Source organism: Vombatus ursinus, unplaced genomic scaffold, assembly GCF_900497805.2.
Source record: "Vombatus ursinus unplaced genomic scaffold, bare-nosed wombat genome assembly UNPS02015255.1, whole genome shotgun sequence".
Lineage (NCBI taxonomy): Eukaryota > Metazoa > Chordata > Mammalia > Diprotodontia > Vombatidae > Vombatus > Vombatus ursinus.
The window spans coordinates 34,209,521-34,216,875 of record NW_020955033.1 but is presented as its reverse complement, the minus strand read 5'-3'; positions in this window follow the sequence as shown (position 1 = coordinate 34,216,875).

Genomic DNA, 7,355 nt, shown 5'->3' with positions numbered 1-7,355 from the left:
GAAATTTAACATGCCTGCCATGAACCATTGACTCTCATGTTTAAATAGACACATGTTGTGCTCTGCTTATAGCTAGACTTCGGAACCCTAGCTAGCATTCCAATTACCCTTTTATGGCTGAGCTACTTAACTGTATATTTTCCTGTCCCTGACCAGATTCTGACTTTTGTCATGCTACTCCTATAGGGATAGTCGTACAAGCTTCACCCAATAGTCCAAACTGATTCCCATGGAGCCAGCTTGGTCACTAGGTTTCACAGAGACCTTCCCCTGTCTGAGAATGGAACAGCAGATATTTTCACAATCCTCACTGGGGAAGGTTGCCAGAATCCTGCACAAAGACATTCCTTTTCAAATGATGGGAGTCTGGTTTTGCTTGTGCTGAACATGTATGTATGTTCTATGTATATGCACATATCTCTATGTGGCAGCCTGATGTAGTGGCTAGGATGGTGACCTGGAGTCAAGGAAGACCTGAGCTCAAATCTTGCCTCAGAAATTTACAAGCTGTGTGATCACAGACAAATAATTTAACTTTTCTGTGCCTCAGTTCCTTTTTTCTATAAAATGGTGATAATACTAACACCTACCTCATAAATTTGTTGTGAGGAGCAAATGAGATGATCTAGAGAGGCAGCTAAGTGTTATAGTGGAAAGATAGTAGACTTGGGAGTAAGGAAGCCCTGAGTTCATATCTTGCCTAAGACACTAGCTCAGTAATCTCAGGCAAATCACTTTGCCTGAGTCACTTTCCTTACCTGCAAAATGGGAATAGTAATAGTACTTACCTCTCAGGATTGTTGTGAGATTATAGTGATATATGTAAAATACTTTGCAATACTTAAAGTGTTATACAAAATATTGGCTATTTTCATGTAAAACATTTTGCACACCTTAAAGTGCTACAGAAACATGATCTGTTATTATTTCTTTTGGAACCTAATCTGTCCCTCTTTAGCACCCACCGTTTTCTCCTTATCTAAAACATATGGTTCCCATTTTAACCACCAACACAAAATAGCTTCATAACAGGCAGTTCTTAGAGAAGGCGTTCATGAACTGATCATTCTTCAGCACTTAGCAAAGGCATGAGATACCTGATACTTGAGAGACAATCTAATGGACATTATCACTAGTCTGTCTTCTAGACCAGGGGGTTCTTAACCTGGGTTTTGTGAACTTTTTAAAAGTTTAATAAATACATTTCAATATAATTTGTTTCCTTTGTAATCTTATAATTTAAAAATATTTAATAATAATAATAATATCTAAAAATATTATTCTGAGGCCATAGGTTTCAACAGAATGTCAAAGGGGTCTCCGACACACAAAAAATGTTATGAACAACTTTTCTAGTCACAAGAGCATAGACTTGGTGTTGGAGGGGATCTCAGAAGTCACACACACCCATTTTACGGAGGAGGAAACTAATCCCATAGAGGTTGAATGATTTGCTGAAGGTGATATAGTAATGTGTCAGAGTCAGAATTTAAACTCAGGTCCCATGACTCCAAGTTCAATGTTCTTTCCATTGTATTATGAGTCTCAATCCCTGCATTGAGTTAGAAAGCAAAGCACTTCAGCCATGCTGGAGAAAAGCTTCCATACATTTCTGTTTAGTGTTATTCCCTTCCTGTGCATAGAGAGGGTTGTCACAAAAACAGTTCATTTGAATGGCATTTTGCTGACTTCTGGAAAACTGTATTAGGTATTATGCCCTCAATCACCCAATGTCCCTACACAAGACTCGTGATAAATTACTGCTTGTATTTAGTTCCAGGAAAAAAAATTATCTGTAGAGATGAATTCATAGTCTTTCTTTAGTTAGAAAATGCAAACTATTTAACCTAAAGTGTTTTCCATTTTGCCTCAGCAAAGTTGCAGAAAACTTGGAGCCAAAACTTCAGCACCTAATTGTAGAAATTGGTTTCTCTCTGATGCCTGCTAATATCTACCCACTTTATTTCTGTTCAGTGGTCTCTGTTCTTTTTTTGTCCCTAATTGTTCCATTTTTACATTGTTTATTCAATCTCAGAAACTGCCTGAAATCCTGTTGGAACATCAGTTCTTGAAGTGAGGGTCCAGGGACTCCTGGTCACCCTATCTGATTCTGAACTTCTTTGATTCCATTGTCTATAGCAGTGGTTCTTAAAGAGTGATCCATATACCCCTGGGGGTTCATAAGACCTTTTTAAGGGGTCAATGAGGTAAAAACTATTTTCATAATAATACTATGATGTTTTAATTTATAATTCAGAGAATATTGATAGGTATAACCCACATATACAAAAACTCTTTGAGAGGGTTCTCAATAATTTTTAAGAGTACAGAGGGGTCCAGAGGGGGAAAAAAGTTTGAGAACTTCTGTGATAGGCAAAGGAATTTATATTTTGTTGTATAGGCAGCAGGGAGACATCAAGTTTGTTGAGAAGTGGCATGATCAGCTTTGTCCATTAAGAAGATTATTTTGGGGGCAGCAGGTGTTGCAGTGGATTGAGCACCATCCCTGGAGTCAGGAGGAACTGAGTTCAAATCCAGTCTCAGACCAGACATTTGACACTTACTAACTGTGACCCTGGACAAGTCACTTAATCCCAATTGCCTTGAAAAGAAAAAAGATTATTTTAGTGACTTGTAAAGGATAGATTGGGGAGGAAGAAGCACTAATTAGAATGTTACTACAAAGGTCTAGGGAACAAGTTTGGGTTAAAACTGGAGGCTGGTAGTATGAGTGGAGAGAAAAAGACAGATATGAGAAATATTGCAACAGTGGTGACCTGACGATTGCCATCATGAGATACTAGCATGCTCCTGAGAATGGCTTGTCACTTTACTACTGCCATGTTACCACATGACTGAAATTACATAAAGGAGAAAATACACAAGTTGGCCGAGAAGGACCTAACTCCCTTATAGACTCAGATTGGTGTGATTCTGAAAGATTCCCATGGCATGGCACAAGCACACTTTGTAATTGACAAACAAATTTTGACAATGTTGAAAACCAAGAGACTTGTCCCTAATCTTCTGGAGTATCTTTATCACTTGACTTAACGAACTATGGCTCTTCCCAAGAATCTTGAGAGAAACAGAAAGGATAAGGATTGTAAGATCTTTTTCTGCTTCTGAATGAAAGCAAAATCCATAGGCTGGCTTAGTAGTACAAGACCAAAAGAGTCCTCCCACCCAGGTGGAAGGAAGCATCACCCAAGGCTTTGCCCTAGTTGCATATTTTGACATTTATTAAAATAAGAAAATCAAATTCAACTGGGGAAAAAAAAGAAATATTAGAAAGTAGGATCCATGGGCCAGAGTAACTAGTTGGATAAGTAGGTGAGAGAAAGAGGACAGTCAAAGGTGATTCCTGCTTTTGAGCCTAGGAAGATAGTAGAGGAAATAGAGAAGGTGGAATAAGGAAAGGGTTTAGGAAGAAAGATAATAAGTTCAGAAGCACTGGACAGGTTGAGCTTCAGGTGTCAGCAACATATCTATGTGGAGATATAGGGAAGGCAGCTTGTAGATGTAGGATTAGCCATATAGATTTGGTAGGCATTTGTAGAAAGATAATTGTTGCAGCTATGGCAGTGGACAAGATCACTAAGGGACAGAATCAGTCAATAAGCCTTTATTAAGCACTACAATGTGGCAAGCACTGTGCTAAGAGCTGAGTATACAAAGAAAGGCAAAAGATAATCTCTGCTCTTAAAAAGTTCATGATCTAATGGGGGAGACAATGTTAAAAAAAAAAACTATGTACAGACAAGCTATATACTAGCTGAAAATAAGCAACAGAGGGAAGGCATTAGAATTAAGAGGGATTAGGAAAAGCATCCTGTAAAAGGTTTATTTTAGTTGAGATTTAAAGGAAGTTAGTGAAGCAAGGAGCAGAGATGAGGGGGGAGAACATTTTATATATGGGAACAGCCAGTAAAAATGTCCAGGGTCTAGAGATGGAGTGTCTTTCTTGTGCAAAGAACAAGACTCCCTCTTTGAGGGAGGCAGGTCCTTCTTCGCCAGCTTGTATATCTTCTCCTTTATGTAATTTCAGCCATATGGGGACACTGCAGTAGCAGAGTTTCATGGACTGAGACAGGTCTTTCTCCAGAGCATATTAGTGACTCATAGTGGCAATGGTCAGACAGCTACCTTTTACATATATTTTTCATATCTGAGCACAAAACAGCAAGGAAGACAGTGTTGCTGGATCAAAAAGTGAAGTGTAAAGTGTAAGGCTGGAAAGGTGGGAATGGGGTGGAGAGTGGACTAGATTATGAAGGGCTTTGAATGCCAAATGGATGATTTTATATTTGATCCTGGAAGTAATAGGAAACCACAGGAATTTATTGAGTAGGAGGGTGATATGGTCTGACCTGTGCTTTAAAGAAATCATTTTGAAAGCTGAGTGAAGGATAGACTGGAGTAGGGAAGACTTATGGCAGACTGGCCAACTAGTAGTGGACTATTAAAATTGTCCAGGCAATTAAGAGGATGAGGTGAGGATGATTGAGGTCAGGAGATGAGGGCCTGCAACAAGGTGGTGGTGGTGTCAGAGGAGAGATGGGGACATATATAGGCCTGCATAACAAATTGGATATAGGAAATGTGAGAGAGTGAGGAGTCAGGAATAACACCTGAGTTTCAAACCTGGGGGACTAGGAGGATGGTAGTGCCCTTGACAATAATAGGGAAATTTAGAAGAAGGGAGTTTGAGAGGAAGGATGAGTTCAGTTTTAGACATATTGAGTTTAAGATGTCTACAAGCCAATTTGAGATGTTCAATAGGTGGAGATTTGAGCCTGGAGGTCAGCAGAGAAGTTAAGACTGTATAAGTATATTGGAGAATTATTATCATAGAGATGATAACTAATCCACAGGAGATGACAAGATCACCAAGTGAAATAGTACAGAAAGGGAGAAGAGAGGGAGGGAGAAGAGAAGAGGACAGAGGAAAGAGTCCACTGTGAGGAGCAAACTGGAGGAAGATCTAGATGATCTTTTTAGAGAGAAGAGAGTAGCAAATGATCAATCCTATCAAAGGCCTAAGAAGAATGAGGATTGAGCAAATCCCATTAGATTTCACAGCTAGAAGATCATTGGTAACTTTGGAGGGAGCAATTTCTGTTGAAAGGTGATGTCAGAAGCCAGACTGTCAGTGAGTTGAGAAGAAAACTAGAGGGGGATTGGAGACGCCTATTCTAGATGATCTTCTCAAGGAGTGTAGTCAGTAGGCAGGAGAGATAAATATAGGAAAATAGTTATCAAGGATGGATGGATCAACTGAGGATTTCCTGAGGATAGGGAAGACATGGGCATGTTTGTCAGCAGTAGGGAAGCAGCCAATAGAGAGAGAGATTGAAGATAAGTGAGAGAGTGGGGATGATAGAAGGGGCAATCTCCTATCAAAGACAGGATGAATTGGCATCAATTGTGCAAGCAGAGAAGTTTGTCTTGGTAAGGACTACCTCATTATGTGAAATGAGGTGAAGAAGGAGGGAGAAGAGGGAACTCTTGGAAAATGGCCTCAATTTTTTTCAGTAAAATACGAGGAAAAGTTTTCAGCTGGGGCAGTGGGAGCAGGGGAAACATGTGAAGTCTGAAGAGGGTTGAAAAGATTTGGAAGAGCCATTGTGGTAAGTGGGATAGTTAGTTAATTAGGGAAATGCTTTGCAGCAGTGAGGTTATGTAACAAATTTGTAGTGGGTCCCATCATCATGGTTACACAATTTATTTTCTCTAGATTCCTTCAGCAACATATGTATAGGATCTAAGGCAGAGGATGGTAGGAGTGATTGAAGGCTAAGGCTTGTCAAAGTGCAATTGGAAATATGATAAGAAGGCAAGGGACTCCAGAAGAAGACACTGTAGAGTTGAACTGGATTACCAAGAGATCAAAATGGGAGGAAAAGAAAAGTAAAGCTAGTGTAAGGGTGTAGCCTGGGAGACAATTGAGAGTTAAGGGATTGGAGGTCAGAGAGTGGATGAAGAACAAGGTTTTGTTTTGGAAGGCAAAGGGCAAGATGGAATGCCAAAAGATTATGATCAGATAAGGAAATTTCAGCGATGATGGAAAGAGAAGAGAATGGAAGCAAGGATAGGACCTTGAAAGACCTTTGCTCTTTGAGGATGAGAAGAGAACGATGAATGAGAAGAATAGGGAGATACAATTTGCCATGTAAAAGAACCAGGGGGTGCAGTTTCACCAATTCAAAAAGTCCAAGGGAGAAGAGAGTATCCAGAAAAAGGGGTTACTCAGTTATCCTAAATGTTTCAGAAATGTCAAGGTGAGTAAAGATTTAATTGCACTTAGCAATTAAGAGGCTACCAGCTGCCCTGGAGAAAATAATTTGAGTAGAGCTGCAAGGTTAGAAGTCAGATTTCAAGGGACTGAGGAACGGAAGGTTGGAGCAGGTCCTTTTTACTCCTGGGGCAGCCAGAGACTGTAGAAACCCAATTGGAAAGTCTGAGCACAGATTCCAGAGTCTAAACTCTGCCCCTTTTACCATAAAGAAGAGTGGGGGAGGGTGAGCTATGAGGTATTAGAGGAGAAAGTCCTATCTCCAAGCAGATCTAATAGGTATAGTCTGTGAGGATTTAAACTCTGTATTTTTCTGACTGGGAGAATAAAGTGAGAGTACAGACCCTCTTACTCTACAATGACTCCTAGGTTACAAAGGCATCTGCACCTTGCACATCTGGACAGATGACATGATAAGGGATATCTTAATGTATTGATTGACAGAACTAATGTCCAAAAAAACCTTGACAGGTTGAAAAAATGGATTGTAGTTAACAAAAAGTTTAATAAGGAGAAATGTAAAATCCTACATTAGTATAAAAAATCGAATGGACAAATACAGAATGGTAGACAAATAACTAGGAAGTATCATATTAGATTTTTAAAAATTTCAGTGGAATGCAAGCTCAATAAGAGGAAAGAAAAAAGTAAAAAAAGAAAACTACATGATAACTTTATTATATATTTAAAAGGAATAGCAAGTTGTACATAATGGATTTGCAGTTTCATGTGCAATCATCTTTTTTTTTCTCCTGCTCTGGAAATGCTTATGTTGTTTCATAAATAAAAAAAAAAGAATCAGCAATATGATGTGATAGCCAAGAAAGCTAATGAAATCTTAAGCATGATTAATGTCAGTTGAATGTCTACGGTGAATAGAGGTGATAGAAGAAAAGTGATGGTATAATACACGTCCAGAATGAGATGTGCATTTTTAGATATAGCCAGTGTATAAATTTGTTTTGCTTGGTTATGGCTATTTGTTACAAGGAAGGAGGAGGAGGAGGGGAAGGAGAAGAAGAAGAAGAAGAAGAAGAAGAAGAAGAAGAAGAAGAAGAAG